General features: G+C 49.3%; 1 protein-coding gene across 15 annotated transcripts in view; it reads right to left on the bottom strand.

The window, feature by feature from the left end:
* BANP (BTG3 associated nuclear protein) overlaps window positions 1-11,725 on the bottom strand; it is a 133,328-nt gene extending 121,603 nt beyond the window's left edge. For 6 of the 15 annotated variants that reach the window (XM_067019729.1, XM_067019728.1, XM_067019723.1 and 3 more), the window contains exon 1: window positions 11,619-11,711. The gene's annotated coding sequence lies outside the window, so the exon portion shown is untranslated. The other 9 variants (XM_059045932.2, XM_067019732.1, XM_067019730.1 and 6 more) reach the window with 9 other exon arrangements.
* Window positions 11,726-17,205: the final 5,480 nt, after the last annotated feature.

The following is a 17,205-nucleotide window of genomic DNA, read 5'->3' as shown; positions in this document are numbered from 1 at the left end:
TGGCCCCCTGGACCAATTCCAACCCTCCACCTGTACAGCCCATGAACCAAATCAAAAGAAGAACAGTACTTCCTGACATGAAATTACATTAAACTCAAACATCAGTGTTCGCAAATAAAGTTTTATTGGAACACAGCCACGACCAGCTGTCTGCACACTGGCTGGGGCTGCTCGGGGGCTGTCACAGCCTGTCCAGTGACTGACAGCTTCACTCTAGTGTAAAAACCTCTGCTCTGTGCGCTGGGTCATCACGCCACAAACACCCTGCTGGGCACAGGGGAGCGACCTGTAAATCCTGGGCAAGTGAATAAAGAAACGACCTTGAGGTTCACGTACTCCATGAGCACAGATTCTCCTGAACCAGTCACTGGCCTGGCAGCTCCCTCAATCCTTCGGCTACAGGGACAGAAGAGATCTTGGTTCTACTCATCTTCCCGTAAAAAAGAAACAAAAAGTAAAGCATGAAACATTTGGCGACTTCAGGCAGTACTCTCCCCCGCACTTCACGTCACTTGTTGCCGTGTGTGTTTTACAGTCAACATGGAAAACATTCCGAGTCGTGAGGACACATTAGATGACGGGTCAATTTTTAATTTTTTTACCTCTACAGAAGAAAGTTATGTCGCAAAGAGCCACAACACATCACGCTGAATTCAGGGTGAAATTTAAATTTTTTTTTTTTTTTTTTTTTTTTTTTTTGCGGTACGCGGGCCTCTCACTGTCGTGGCCTCTCCCGTTGCTGAGCGCAGGCTCCGGACGCGCAGGCGCAGCGGCCATGGCTCACGGGCCCAGCCGCTCTGCGGCACGTGGGATCTTCCTGGACCGGGGCACAAACCCGTGTCCCCTGCATTGGCAGGCGGATTCTCAACCACTGTGCCACCAGGGAAGCCCTGAAATTTTTAAAGTCATTTTCCCACTGACATGTGCCCATATAAGAAATATTGGCCCTAAAATTCTAAGAATTCAAACTCAACGTTGCAAACTGTCTAAAACCATCTGATAGAATTTTAGATTGTCAATAAAATATCATCGAATAACAAATAACCTTCCCAACTTACAACACTATATAGCAACAGAATCTACCACAATCTACCTTCTGAGAAGTGCAGGAGAAAAGTCACCTCCCTGGAGAGAACAAGAGGCTGTCTTAAGCCTGATGATTGTCAGGGCGGCTGCTGGGCCAGCTGTGTGGAGTTCACAGGGAGGATTCGTCACAGTAGAAACACATTTATCAAGGGTCCTTGCGTTTCTAAAAAGTGTATACTTTAAAACCACGCCCAAGCTTTTAACTAGCAAGTTGTACTTTTTAAATCACCTCTAAGCTCCAGTCCAGTTCTCAAATTCTAAGATTCTGTGACATAAGTTTATCACAGACAAAACTCTGACTACATGCAAATTTCTATTAATTAAATCTGCCCCATATAAACTGGTAAGCATAAAAAGATACAGGGCCTGGTGGGTGAAGCTGATGATAATAACAGTAATTATAGGAGCTACCATTCATTGGATCCTAAACACATATTAGCATTATTTCACTGAGTCTTCACAACCTTGGAGGTAGGTGCATCCCCGTTTTACAGAGCTAGGCCCATCCCCTCACCATGGATATTTATTAAGGCAATGTGAGGCCGGAGAGCAGGCGGGGTGGCGGCAGGGCTAGGCAGGGCCCGGGAACTCACTTTGTGTCAGGCTAACTAACCCCACTGTCATCCAGCACCACATGTTCCCTTTGCCTCCCCTGAGAGCAGGGCCGTGCATCCATCCGTCCTTCAGCTCTCTCCAGAAACTGAAATCCGTTTATCACTCATCTGCCCCTGCTGTTTATTCCCATGAACTGCAAAGCTCGGGGAGGAGGGTGGCCAGACGTCCAGGGTAAGGATGCCAGTGTCCTAATCTTTTTCCACCTCGAAATTTCGCAGAAACCAAATAATACTAAGAACCGTGTGCCAAAATGTCAAGGAAAGCTGGAACCCTATAGCCAGGAACATTAAAAAAGACGACGAGCGCCCAGCTTGAGCAGCCATTAAAACAAGGAACGAGGACAGGTGACAGATCAGGGACCACTCCAGAGGTTTCTGACGCACAACTGGCATCAGGCAAACACAGCCCCTCAGAGGCAGGGCCCGTGACCAAGGAGAACAAAGTAATCTGATCCACAACAGAAAATGGACAGAAGTGTAAGGAGCCCGCCAAGGACGAGTCGCAGATGCTGGCTGACCCATGCACGGCGCTGGCATATGGCTCGGTGGTGGCAGACACAGCCCACACCACTGTCACCTCAGGGGCCAAGGAGCCAAGTTCACAGTCTCCATTTTACTCCAGATCATAATTCTCAATGTGTAATTAAAACTCAGTCATGGGGACTTCCCTGCTGGCGCAGTGGTTAAGAAACCGCCTGCCAATGCAGGGGACACGGGTTCAAGCCCTGGTCCGGGAAAATCCCACACGCCACGGAGCAACTAAGTCCGTGCGCCACAACTACTGAGCCTGCGCTCCAGAGCCCACGAGCCACAACTACTGAGCCTGCACACCACAACTACTGAGCCTGCGTGCCACAACCACTGAAGCCCGTGCTCCGAGAGCCCATGCTCCGCAACAAGAGAAGCCACCGCAGCGAGAAGCCCTCGCACCGCAACGAAGAGTAGCCCCCGCTCACCACAACTAGAGAAAGCCGGTGCGTAGCAAAGAAGACCCAATGCAGCCAAAAATAAAGTAATTAATTAATTAATTAAAAAAAAAACTTAGTCATGGAAAACAACATCCTAAAGATTAGAAACTGCACTTAGAACCCCAAAATTACTGGGCCTGATCTAAGACTGATGAAAAGTTCATGCCATTAAAATGTCCATGTAAAGCATGTATTTATAAAGATACTTTAACCTCTTCAAAGCCACATGCATAGTCAAATGCCTTAATCGGACCAGAATGCCTCCCTCTTACTGCTCCAGAATCCCAGGAAGCCGGTCTGAAACGTGACGAGGACTCTGAACTTCAGGCTGCAAATGGGCGAGGAGGCCCAAGCAGCAAGAACGCCGCGTGCCAAGGGTCTCACACATGCTCAGATGGGCGCCCCACACCACCGCGGGAGGGAAGCCGTGCGTGGCTGCCCTGCACGCAGAGCAGACACTGCCAAGTCTGCCCCAAAGCCAAGCAGCCACAACACTGGTTTGAGCTGCACGGGTCCACCGATATGCAGATTTTTTTCAATAGTAAACATTTCGGTACTGCACGAGCTGCAGTTGGTCGAACCAAGGATGCAGAACCACGGAGACGGAGGGCTGACTACAAGTTCTATCCAGATCTTCCACTACGTGCAGGGTTGGTGGCCCTACCCCCCACATTGTTTAAGGGTCAACTGTACTTTGGTAAATAAATGGGTCCAGCACTGAACAGCGGAAGCCCTTAGAAAATAGCCCAACAGGACTATGTAGACTGGAGAGTGACCTAAAAGAACATTTTATAAATTTAGCAAATGACACCACGTAAGGTCATACTCATTTCTGATCCACAGCTCTAGCACATCATAATCCCACCGCATCCACACGTGCAACCAATGATCTGGGCAGACTTTAGAAACAGCCCGGCATTCTGCCTCTTACCTCTACTGCCGTCTTTCCCATCCCTCTCCCCAACAGAATATAGCAGAAGGAAATGATTATGCAAAGTGCTTGCCGTCAACAATAAATATGCAGACTTTTGATGTCACTAAACTTGTCATTTGTAAGGAGTATGGTGCCTAATTTATGAGAATGTCGGGAAGGGCAAATGTTCTTAGGGAAAAATACACCCAAAGTTAATAAAGGAGTCCCTTTTTCTTTTGCTAAAAATGGACGTTATTGGGATAATTAATAAAATCTGAACTAGATCTGATGCTTAGATAACACAGCTGCATCAATGATAGATTCCTAATTTTGAAAACTGTACTGTGGTTATATAAGAGAAGGTCCTTGTTAATAAGAAACAGTCATTTAAGTGTTTAAGGTTAAAGGGACTTCAGAGTTTAAACTGTTCAGGAAAAAAAAAAAAGAAATATACACACACACAAACAGAGAGTTGCAGAGAAGAGAAAGGATAAAGCAAATATAAAATACTAGCATCTGAGACTCTAGGATAAGCCTACACCATAATTCTTTGTACTATTCTTACAACTTCGAAGCCTGAAAACACCCAAATCCAATTCCTATAAAGAGATGTTGAGGCTATTCTTCCAAAGAACAGCAGTGAGGATGGACAGACATGTTCTCATCTGAAGGTGCTTCACTGATGCCAATTATACTTTGTGCAGATTTTCCCAAAATACACCCCGCAGATGACCCCAGGCTCCCCAAGTCAGCAGAGGCGCACGGCTGCTGGAGGTGAAGCAGCCTGCGGGAAAGGGGCCCAGCGGGGGCGCTCTGCACCATCGGCTCCCTCTCGCTGAATTCCCCTGCTTGACTTCTTTCCCCAACTTGCATGAGCGCTTGCAGTCTCGAGTCACACACTACGGTCTGAGGGGCAGATCCAGCCAGCGGTTAGTTTTTGTAGGTAAGGTTTATTGGAAAACAGCCACGTCTATTCTGGCTTCTCCAAGGGCAGAGCTGAGTGGTTGGGACAGACCCCCAAAGCCAAAAACGTCTACTCATATAGCCCTCGACACGAAGTTTGTTGACTTCTGCCCTGCAGCCGAGCGTTTAACCACATCAGTGGCATCTCCAGACTCTAGAAACCGCCTGGGGACTGAGACAGGGGAAAAAGAAACAGGAACTTTTGTCGAAGAGCAGTGATCACAGCCTCCTGAGAGGTGCTCCAGGATGGGCTGGCTCTGCCTGCTCTACCTCCTGTCCGCCAGAAAGAGCAATTTCTGCTTCAGATTATAGTGGAGCCACAGAAATCCCAAAGAGGCAAAGCAGGCTTCCTGAGCTCTTGAATGATCCCTGGAGAACTCGTGAAGCAAGGTGAATTGAGTGTTTTTTGTTTTGGCTGTGCTGGGTCTTCGTTGCTGCGCGCGGGCTTTCTCTAGCTGCGGCGAGCGGGGGCTACTCTTCGTTGCAGTGCGCGGGCTTGTCATTGCAGTGGCTTCTCTTGTCGTGGAGCACGGGTTCTAGGTGCATGGGCTTCAGTAGTTGTGGCATGCAGGCTCAGTAGTTGTGGCTCGCGGGTTCTAGCGCACAGGCTCAGTAGTTGTGGCACACGGGCTTAGTTGCTCCATGGCATGCGGGATCTTCCCAGACCAGGGCTCAAACCCGTGTCCCCTGCATTGGCAGGCGGATTCTTACCAGGGAAGCCCTGACTGTTTCATTAACACCTATGCACAGAGGGAACCCCAGGCAGTCCACGTTTGCTTTCATCTTACTGCACCCCTTCAGCTTTCTTTCTCCCAACACAGTAGGACTGCATTTTATACAAATCTGAATTATGCAAATTTAAGTTATACAAATGTAAAATAATGTAATAAATATTAAACCGTCGCTTCAAAAAAAGTGAAATTAGTTGAATCCTGCAAATCTTAAAAATCCACAAAAAGTTTAATTTCAAAACTAGAAAGCCAGTTAACTGCAAACTATGTTTGCCCACTGACAGTTGCAGCGATTCTTCACTGGTGAACAGGATGCCCAGCATTCTTTGTCAGATTCAGTCAAAATCACGGGTGGAGTGAATTACTTGGCATCTCCAGGGAAGCCCCCCGCATAAAAGGCAGCTTAACGCAGCACTCTGCTCCTGAGGCCCACCCCTGGCTCCAGCCCACCAGTTCACAGGACAGGTCCCGTCCTGCCATCCACCTGCCAACGCAAGTGCAGGGCCACTCTTGGTGGGGACAGCTGGAACCGCAGCCTGAGTCACCCCCCCACCCCCACCCAGGAAGATCAAGGTGCCCGGGGGCTCTAACCACACTCAAGGGACGCACAGTTCACACCAACAAGGAAATGCCAGCAGCACACGCACCAAGTTTTCACTGCCAGCTTTATCCAAACCCATTGCTACTTTAGAAAGTTTTAACTTTGCTTCGAGTCATTTGATGACTTTCCACCTTGAAGAAAAAGGAAAAATCACTGGAGACCAAAAGCAGCATTCTTTGCAGCAAAGAATGTAAATCTTTATTACAAAAGGTGTGTCAGTGCAGGGCTCTGCCCAAAGCCGCTCAGCGCAGTCCCGGCTTCCTGACACCACTCCGCCCACCCCATCCCTACCTGGGCCCTGCCTGCCAACTCACTTTCTCCTTCAGAGCATTACCTGCACTCATTTACTCTAAATGCTAACACAGAAGGACTGAGGGAAAGGAAAGGGTAGTCAGCTTCCACAGACACTCCATCCCACCTATCTACCTTTTCAGTGATGTAATAAAACCTGTTCTCATCTCTTCAACTTCTCTGGACTTTTCTGGTGGATTTTATTCTTCCATCACTTACGCATTGTCAGCAATCCGACCTGATGGGTCACCCATCATCACCACCATCATCCCCTGCCCCGGCACGAGGGTCCTTATAAAGACAAAGCAAATCTTACTGTCCACCCCACCACAGAGGCAGATGATCCAAAACCTTTAATCAAATCGGACAGTTCTTGGCTATGGGTAGATGTGAAAGATGCAGAGAATTTAATTCAAAATAGGAATCAATTTCACGTGACTTCCACAATGCTTCGGGTGTACTCTCTGCTAGCGGCTTCGGAAGTTAAGGTTTCCATCACGTTTTAATTCAAGAATATCCACAGGTTTCAAGCAATGGCAGGCTCTGGGTGGCCCTCCCAGCTCATCTTCCTCTTAGACCCAGTCTGCAGCATTTTGATGAGGGCGTGCGCTGGGCGGTGACAAGGGGTCAAGAGCGAGCCCCTGCCCCTGCCCTCTAGAACTGAATACAGCCCCCCTCTTCCCAGGACGCAGGCCGGGCGCAGCCCCGGATAGTGGACAGAGTCAAAGGCAAGGCACATGGCATAAAATGAGATCATAAGCTAAAGCTCTCGTTTTTAACTGGTTTCACAGCCTACACACAAGTGAGAAAGCTAAGGGTTAAGTATTGTTAAAACGACTCTGGAAGGCAGGGAGGATGCTAGGACTCCACTCTCCTGTGAGGAGACATGAACTCCGTGTGATGCGGCCCCCACCCCCCAGCGGCTCTCAAATCTGCCAAAAATGAACATTTCAGAACGGTTCAGGGCAATTCCAGTGAACAATTCAGTATGCGATTGTTTTTATGACCATCATATATGTGAAGTCAGAGAACACAATAATGACCTTTATTTTCCCTCTCATAAAGGAAGGACTTTTTACAGCTTTTTCTAAGACATTCTCGTTGAGAACTTTAATACATATTTTCCCCCAGAAGTCTTTTCTTCAAAATAAGAAAATGCTTATTTTTTCCAGATTTAAATAGCTAAAGTGGTAAAGTTACATGAACATCTTAAAGTCAGTCTGGCATTGTCATGTAATATGTATACTTAACGGTACAGCTAAAGTTTTCAGAATTTATAGCGTAGATGAAGGTCATAAGGAAAAACTAAGGCTAGTAAGCTGCAAGTGGTGTTATCAATAAGCCATTTACGCAAACTCACCTAGACCTTGTGCCAGGGATACCCATTTACCAATCCAACAAACAAGGCTTGTGGTTCTTTATCTCTTTTCTCCTTGTCAACCATCTAGCACAGGAAGTATTTCTTCAGCAAAGTGCATATGCTACACCTGGCAGTCCTTTAAAGTGCAAATTCTGAATCTTTCCCTATCTTTCAACACCTGGGGTACTTCTGAGGCGCACTAGTCAAGATTCTGGCACGTGTGCCTCAACTTGGGTTTCGTCATGCTTAGGCTTTGGGTATGCATTTCTGTCTCAGGGCACATCAAGAAACATGATATCATTATGTCTTATTACTGGTGATGCTGAGATGCTATCTGCCAGGTTTTTCCACTGTGAAGTTACTATTTTTCCCTTGTAATTTATAAACACCTTGGGAGAGATACTTTGGGGCTGTGTAAATATCACAGATTGGAAGAGACTTAAGGAGACATGACAACTAAATGCAGAGAGGGATCCTGGATTAGCTCCTGAAACAGAAAAAAGACATTAGTGGAAAACTGATGACGTTCAGCAAGGTCTGCAGTTCAATGAACAGTACTGTGACAATGTTAATTTTCTGATTTTTATAGGAATATTTGATAATCTAAGATGTCAGCATTAAAGGAAGTGGGTGACGGGCATAGGGAAGCTCTCTAAACTATTTCTGCAATTTTTCTGTAAGTCTAAAGTTCCTTCAAAAGGAAAAGTCTACTGGGACCTCCCTGCTGGCACAGTGGTTAAGAATCCACCTGCCAATGCAGGGGACACAGGTTTAATCCCTGGTCCGGGAAAATCTCACATGCCAACAAGCAACTAAGCCCACGTGCCACGACTACTGAAGCCCACGTGCCACAACTACTGAAGCCCGTGCGCCTAGAGCCCGTGCTCCGCCACAAGAGAAGGTACCACAATGAGAAGCCCGCGCCCTGCAACGAAGAGCAGCCCCCGCTCGCCGCAGCTAGAGAAAGCCCGCGCACAGCAACAAAGACCCAATGCAGCCAAAAATAAACAAATCAAAAATAAAAAAACTTTTTTAAAAAGGAAAAGTTTACAAAGCTCCAGATTCTGATTCCGTATTGGACAGGGCCTGAGAATCTGCTTTTCTCTCAAAAGCCCAGTGATGGTTATGCTTGTGGTCCTTGCTGTGGACCACTCCACTTGCAAGGCCCTGGAAAACACAACTGATGTATTTCACTACTCACAACTTTCAAAGGACAATCAAGTAAAATGCATCAAGATTGCAATTTGAGCACTGTAATCACTGCTTACCGAGAGGCAATCCTTAAACTTTGGCCCAGTGACACAGAGAGGAGCTCCCTGCAGAGTGTAAAATCACAGTTCTTGCTCTAACGCTGTCTGTGCTTGGCCTTCCCCAGATGAGCCTGGCACCCTGCAAGGCTGCAGAGCCAGAACGGCCAGCAGGACACTGCAACGCGGAGGCGGCCCCGGGGACCGTGATCTGGCCATCCACCCCACTGCTGGCGGGCAGCCATCACCAAGGCCACTGGGAGGCAGGAGAGCAGAGCAATGAGAACAGACTCTGGACCGCCTACTCACAGAGGGCCACTGGCCCCACAGGTGAGCTCTGCCCATTCCATTAAAATGACTTCTAATAGCGCGTAATAAACCCGCAAGGAAGAATCTAAGACAACAGGAAAGAGATTTTGCAAATTTCTGGCAGACCAAGAGGATTTAATGGGGGGAAAGGAAACAGCAATCTGGAGCACACAGGAGTGGATACAACCAAAGGAGGGCTCTAAGCCTGTGGAAGGCGAGGACCCCACACCCAGGATCCTCAGTCGAGGGCGAGGGCTGTGGCTGCCCACAGAAGTCAGACCCCTATACAGAAGAGCTGCACTACGGCCCTCCCTACACCAAGTGGAGCAGACCCCAATCAAAGGGGTCTTCCTTATGCTGAAAGGCCTAGAGAAAATCTGCCTTCTGGCATTTGAGGCCCCAGCACAATAAAAAGTTGCCGAACACCCGAAGGAAAATCCGCACATTTTCAAAATCAGCCCCACAGGGGACTTCCCTGGCGTTCCAGTGGTTAGGACCCCACGCTTTTACTACAGTGGGCCCAGGGTTCAGTCCCTGGTTGGGGAACTAAGATCCTTCAGGCCGCACGAATGCAGCCAAAAAAAAAAAAAAAATCAGCCCCACAGACTCAGATTTCTCTGCCTGCTTCCCCTTGCCTTAGACAACAATAATTACCAATATTTGAAGAGTACTTGCCATACAAAGTAAGAGGCCAATCTTTTTTAAAAGAAGAAACAAGTGACATTAGAGGAGACAAGAAATCAGAAAACAAGAGAACTAAAAAAATCCTTAATAGTATCCTCAAAGTCAAGGAGATAATGCATTCATCAGACAATACATTATTACCAAAAAAAGAACAAGTAAGCCCTTAGAAATTAGAACTCTGTAGAAATAAAAAATTTTAAATAGGATTGGAAGATAAATGGAAGCCCTATCCCAGAAACAAGACTGAAACGACACAGGAAGAGGATAAAGACGGGAGATTCAGAGACTTAAGATGTCCATCATCAAACTAACAGGAACTCCTAAAGCAGAAGAGTAAAAGCAGACCAGAAGAAATTCTCAAATGATACAAGAGAATTTCAAATCGCAGAGCTGAAGGACACGTCCCCAAAGTCAAAGAGCATTCATGGTGGGACGCGACATTTTTTTGGCATTCTAGAAATGGCTGAACACCAAAGAGGATCCTCACGAGTTACCCAAAAGGAATAAGGCTCCTTGGCAGAAAGCTTCATTGAAATAAAGAAACCCAAGATTAAAACATGAGACCAGGATGATACCTGGGCTGGTCTAAAGAGTCAACAGTCCAGACTAGAAAAAGGACAGAGGGCTGGGGAAGGTTGGAGAATTTAAAACGAGGTAAAGAATCAATGGGAACAGAAAGTGCAAAGAAAAACAAAGGCCATCACAAACAATAGGAAAAAAAAAAAGCTGTATAGAGGGAAAATGTATTAGCTGGCTGTGAAGCAATATTTGCTCAGCAGGGATAGAAGAGGTGAGATAAGACATGAAAAGCTAACTCATCCTATCATAACAGCAAGTCAAGAACGTATAAAACCAATACAATGTCAGCTTGCTATTTAGAGCTACGGAGAACTTCCTCAAGAAACAACAAAAAAATATCAAAGACTTTGAGGAGTGGAACTGAGAAGTGGGGCAGGGGGCTGCTGCTTCTCATCTTAAGTTTTCCACTGACGTTTTATTGGGTACAATTCTTTATTAAAATATCAAGTATGTGTGCAGCTTTTTAAGAACATGGACTTCAGACAGATCGCGTTCAAACCTGGCTGTGTGTCCCGGGCAAGTCCCTTACCCTCCGTGAGCCTCCGTCACCTCCCTGTCCACCTGACTGGACCGCTGTGAGAAGAAACACTGCAAACGCTCGGCAGGCCCGGCCGCAGCACAGGACCCACACATCGCAGCCGTTTGCTAAAAATTAACGCCAGTGGTGACAGAATCCCCCGTCCCAGGAACACACACTTATTTTAATTGCCAGACAAAGGAGAACTGGAGCTGAATCCACGGAGTTAACGTTACGGGCGGTTCAGTCGTTCCGAGCACCGAGTAGGGGTCCCCACGGCCGTCCCTCTCACTCGGGCCCGCCCCGCGTGAACCTGCCGCCTCCCGCGCTTCCGCTCCGCAGCCGCTGTCCCCGCGCCCGCAGCCTCCGGCTTCCCGGGGCCTCTCGGCCCGGAGGGGCTGCACCTCAGCAGCAGCGCGACCCCGCCCCGCCCGCCCCGCGGCCGGACGCCGCTCGTGAGGGGCAGGTCCCGGAGGGGAGCGCCGCGCCGGCGGGGGCGGCGGGGGGAGGGGCGGCCGGAGCCGGGCGCTGAGGTGCGGCGGGCCGCCGGCTGACAGGGCTGAGGCGGGGGCGCCCAGGGCGGCGGGCCGTTGGGGCCGGTCCCCGCGTCGGGGGGGCGGGGGCGGCGGCGCGAGCGCGGCGGCCGGAGGAGGGCGCAGGGAGGAGGGAGGAGGGGAGATCTCGCTCTCGCTCTCGCTCTCGCCCCGCGGGAAGGGGGAGGTGGAGACGCGACCGGCTGCGGGAGCTGCAATTACCGTGTGGGCTGCGGAATTCTCGTGGTGTTTGTCGAGGAGATGCGATAATGGCGTCCGTCCTCGCGAGAGAAGCCGCCTCTCTGCGCAGGCGCTACGAGTCCCTCCCCGCGGCCCTCCGCCTTGCACCTTCTGCGCAGGCTCCCTGGGCGGGGGCGCCGGCCGGGGGGCGGGGCACGGGGGAGGGGCCTGCCGGTCGGGGCCTCCTGCGCGCCCTTCGCCGGCGCTGGTGACCGCCGGGCATGCGCACGCGTCCTGCTCCCGCGCCACAGTTTAGGCCCCTAGGCTTCTTTCCTCCCCGTCGCGCGCTCAGGCTCCTCGCTAGCCCTTGAGAAGTCGCTTCGCTGGACCGTTGGAGGAATTTGCATTTTCTTTGAGGCCTAATGAATAGGAATTAGCTCCCCGACGACTACATATCCCGGAGGGCCCTGCGCGAGCTTCGAGCAATGCATTCTGGGACTCGTGGTTCCTGCGTCTGCGCCAAGCCTGCCGGTACTTGTGGTCCCTCCGCCCTCCGGTCGCCCGACTGCGCCCGCGCATGGAATGGTGGAACTTGTAGTTCAGATGCCGCGGTCTGCTGCTCCCGGCGAGGCTCCGGCTACTTCTCTGGCCCTGTTCACCCGAGTAATAGCGGGTGCTCAGGGGTCCCTAGGGCCGTCACAGGCTCGAGGGCACACTCCTGGAAAAATATATATTAATTACACGTGATGTATATTTTATATGTAATTGATGTTAGTTATGTATCATGTATAATATAGGGACTGTTATATATGAAAAACATAATATAAATTTGGCTGTATTTATAGAGCATAAAAGTGAGTTTGTGGGTACTCGTAAGAAAAAATTCCCAAACTATAGGCAGTTCCCAGAAATGTTATTCCTGCTTACTGGTATTGCTGGGATTACCACTGCTTTTTCATTTTTCTTCTTTACACTTGCCTCTGTTTTCTGAGTTGTTTACAACGAGCTAAAATTCCTTTGATCCTTCAAACACGAAACGGTGGAGCTATTTTCATTCGGAAACGAAAACGCTGTACCGTTAGTTTCCTGCCCACTTCTCTTTCGCCAATAATAAAACCGTACTCAGGGCAGTAGCCAGCTGTGCGGCCTTGGGCAACCTTGTTGCCTTAGGGGCTCTTCAAGAACTAGCCCTCGGGGGTCTCCTGAGACTGGTCACTGGATTCCTCTGCAGGAAAAGTGCCCTAAAGAAATTCCAAAGAACCACAGAAGGGCAGCGCTGGGAAGATCCTGATAATGAAATGAGATCTGTCCTGTTCAGAGGTGAGGAACAGTCCAAAGAGATCGGAAACATTGCTCAGCAAGGTTACATAGCTGGGAAGAGATGAAAGCGGGGTCTGGAAGCCAAAGCACCTGGGTCTGGAGTCCAGAGTCCGTTTGCAGTGGGAAAAGGGTTTCTGAAGCCAACCACAAAATTCCCGGGAGAGCCGTGCTTTCTATCCCCACCTCTGTCTCAATTACAACCCGTCTGAACACATAACTCTAAAATTCTTGACAAGGATTCATGAATATCTGACTAGAAAGCAGATGAACGTAGGGTGATATTTTTCACACTATTTCAGAATATCACCAAGTCCTCACCTTGCAGCTCCCTTCCAGGCATGGGTTTGCCTGCTCCTTCCTTTCCAGGCCACTGCTAAGTCATCCGAAGTCATTTTTAAGTTGATCAAAATGACAAATCGTGCTTAGGCTGGAGTGCTTGACTTCTCTTTTCTGTTTTTGATGTTTCAGGTTTATTTACTTTTCACTTTGCTGCCCAGGAAGCTCAAATAGAGGAAGGTGTGCAGTATCGACAGCTGATTAACCATGGTTTAAAAACAATTAAATAGCTGGAAATTAGCGAAGACAACTGCCTACCAATGAAAGTTGACTTCCCTACCACAGGGGACTCTTCTCCTTGCCATGGATCCTTACAAGAATCCAATCCAGGGAATTCCCCGGTGGTCCAGTGGTTAGGACTCCACACTTTCACTGCTGAGGGCCAGGGTTCAATCCCTGGTCGGGGAACTAAGATCCCACAGCACAGCCCCCCCCCCCCAAAAAAAAAAATATATATATATATATAAAGAATCCAACCCAAGTTCCTAGAGTTAACTAGGCTGAAGTCACATCACTGGGGGCGTTATGGAAAGAGAGGGAGGTGCATCCTGGCCTGGATGGCACCAGACATGGGGGACCACGTGGATGTGTGTGCACCAGGTGTTTGCAAAGATCTCAAAGGCCCCTTCTTCAAAACCGTGCAGGGCCCACTTCAGGCACACCCTGGAATCCTTAGAGGGTCCTGTTCCTGAAGATGCACCCAGCATGGAGAACAGTGAGTTATTTGGGAAGCCCTCAGTTGCCCAGGAAAAGCCTAGAAAAAAGGATAACTCCATAGAGCAGGGCTGTGAGAGCAGGCCTGACGTGGGCTTGGAGTCCGAGCTCCCTGTGGCAAGTTGGCTGTCTCCTCTGGGAACCGGCGTTTCAGACTCGGAGCTCGTGAGGATATTGGGAGGATTCGATGAAGCAGAGTTTGTAAAGGATCTAGCGGAGGGTCTAACTCAGGAAATGATCATATTACCGTGCGTTGAATTACCTTGCCTTGGCCAGGCACGTCTTACAATCCCTTTTCATTGTGAAGAACGTGAATTTCAGAGAGGTTAAGCAACGCACCCAGGGTCACACAGCCGTGGCAGTGCTAGAGCTTTGAGGATGACAGTCGTGAGCTATGGCGGGAAAGGTACTTAGGATGTGGGATATGCGGGTCCTTTTTGGCCAGGGGACAAGTTTTGTTTCCATCCTAAAATAACGGGAAGCCTTTACAAGGTGTGGGGCAAGGGTGGATATGATGAGATTTGCATTTTCAAAACTCACTGAGGCGGGAGTGTTGGAAAATGAGTTGGGGATGGGGAGGACGGGTCCTGAGTGGACTTGGGGAGGGCAGTTGAGGCTGTGGTAGGGGTTCAGGTAAGGGATGGTGGGGGCCTGAACCAGGGTGGTCACGGTGGAGACTGAGAGTGGGGGGGACCGGCTCAGAAGATTCCAAGGGGTGACGTCAACGGGACAGGAGCACGAATCTGATCCTGGGGCAGCAGTGAGGGAGGGGGCCTCTGGATGCCTCCTGGGCCTGCAGATGTGAGACTGGGTGGACGGATATGCTATTCCCTGAGCCTGCACTGAACAGTGCCTCTTTGTGCCTGGTCCACCCAGGGGACCTCTCGTGTAGTTCCTCCGCCATCCCAGACACCTGGAAGAGACCTGGTTTGGGGGTGAACCGGAGTCCTGGGGACAGAGCTCATAGGATGATTCAGGGGGATCGGGAAGAAGCAGGCGCCGGCACCCCCTGGAGCCCCACCGCTGCTGGCAGGGATTCCCCCCAGGCCAGGACAGACCACTGCCACACGTTCTGGGCCGCTGAGAAATTTAAGGAAGTGCCATCAGTAAAAATTCACTTCATGTACAGTTAACCATTAACCATTTTAAGGTGCACAATTCAGTGGCACCAGGTGCATTCACGGTGTTGTGCAACCAGCACTACCTTGTTCCCAAACATTTTCATCACCCTTTACCCGTCATTCCCCTTCCTTCCTCCCCCCCCCCCCCCGCCAGCTCCTGGCAACTGCCTGTCTGCATATGTGCCTGTTCTGGACATTTCGTATCAATGGCATCACACGAGGTGTGGCCTTTTGTGACTGGCTTCCTCTCCTTAGCGTGATGTTTTCAAGATTTATCCACATTGTAGCGTGTGTCGGCATTTTGCTCCTTTTTTTTTTTAATTACTAAATTTTATTTTTTTTGACAAGTTTTCAGTTCACAGCAAAATTGAGCAAAAAAAGTATAGATTTCCCACAAACCCTCTGGCACCTCCCCAACTTCCCCACGTCAACATCACCTCTCCACCCAGAGCGGTGCATTTGCTACAGTCGACGACCCCGCACTGACACGCCGCCATCGCCCCGGTCCGAAGTCTCGCGAGGACTCACTCTCGGGGCTGAACATTCTGTGGGTGCGGACAGATGTGTACTGACGTGTAGGCACCTTCACCGTCTCCTGCAGAGTAGTTTAATTCCTGCCCTCCACCTGTCCGCCCCTCCCTCCCCCCAAGCCCTGGCCCCCACCGACCTTTCCACTGTCTTCATAGTTTACCTTTTCTGGAATGTCACAGACTTGGACTCATGCAGTCTGTAGCCTTTGCAGATTGGCTTCTGTCACTTAGTCGTGTGCGTTTAAGATTCCTCCGCGTCTCTTCACGGCTCAACGGATCATTTCTTTTAAACGCCGAGTAATAGTCCGCTGCCCGGAAGTGTCGCAGCTTATTCACCCCTTCACCCACAGAAGGACGTCTTGGTCGCTTCCAAGGTTCAGCAGTTATGAGTCAAGCTGCTGTAAACGTCCCTGTGCAGGTCTGTGTGGGGACCTACGTTGCCAGCCCCTCTGAGTACACACCAAGGGGCCCAGCTGCTAGCTCATGTGACAGGAGGATGGTTAGTTTTGTAAGAAGCTGCGCAGCCGCCTTCCAAAGTGGCTGCAGCGTTTGGCGTCCTGACCAGCAGTCAGTGAGGGTTCCTGTTTCCTCGCGGCCCCGCAAGCGTTTGGTGGTGTCCGTTTCTGGGTTGGGGCCGTTCTCGTAGGTGTGCAGTGGCATCTCACCGTTGCCTCGTGGTCCCCCGATGACAGAGGATGTGGGGCATCTTTGCAGATGCTCGTTTGCCGTCGGTCTGTCTTCTTTGGTGAGGGGTCTGTTCAGGTCTTCGGCCCATTTTTTTAATCATGTTGTTTGTTTTCTTAGTGTTGAGTTTAAGGGTTCTTTGTATATTTTGGAGAACAGTTCTTTATCCGGTGCATCTTTTGCAAATATTTTCTCCTTCTATGACTTGTCTTCTCCTTTTCTTGACACTGTTTTTCACAGAGTAAAAGTGTTAAATTTTATTGAAGTCTAGTTTATCAATTATTTCTTTCATGGATCATGTCTTTGAGGTTGTATGTAAAAAGTCATTGGCAAGCCAAAGGTCATCTAGGTTTTCTCCTGTGTTGTCTTCTAGGAATTTTAGTTTTGAATTTGCATTTAGGTCTGTGGTCCATCTTGAGTTAATTTCTATGACAGGTATAAGCTCTGTGTCTAGACTGACTTTTCTTGCGTGTAGACGTCCTGTTGTTCCGTCACCGTGTGAGCACTGCCTCTGCCACTTCCTGGCAAGGGGACTTAGTCGTGTCACTGTTCTCAGCTTTGGTTACGTCGTCTGTTAGATGGGAACTAAGGTAGGACCCTTTGGAATGCAGAAAAAAAAAACATTAAGTGAACTTAATAAAAGGAACTTACTGATTCACATAAGTGAAAAGTTTGGAAGTGGACTTCAGGGTACAGGAACAGGAATTGCTTGGCTGAAGCAGTGCCATTTTCTCTGCATGTGTCTGTCTCTGTCTCTTGCTGTCTCTGTCTCTTCCTCCCCACCCTTCCCATCTCTGGGCTCAGTTTTCTCTCCATTCTTGGGCAGGATCTCAAAAAGTGTTCCCAGCAACCGCAAACAGTGCCTACGTGAGCAGTTTCATAATCCCGAGGGAGAGGCAGTGCTTCTCTGCCCATAATCGCAGT

This window comes from Kogia breviceps, chromosome 18 (genome assembly GCF_026419965.1).
Source record: "Kogia breviceps isolate mKogBre1 chromosome 18, mKogBre1 haplotype 1, whole genome shotgun sequence".
NCBI classification, from domain to species: Eukaryota; Metazoa; Chordata; class Mammalia; order Artiodactyla; family Physeteridae; genus Kogia; species Kogia breviceps.
Note: the sequence above shows the minus strand (reverse complement) of the source record. Positions and strands in the feature narration are given on the sequence as shown.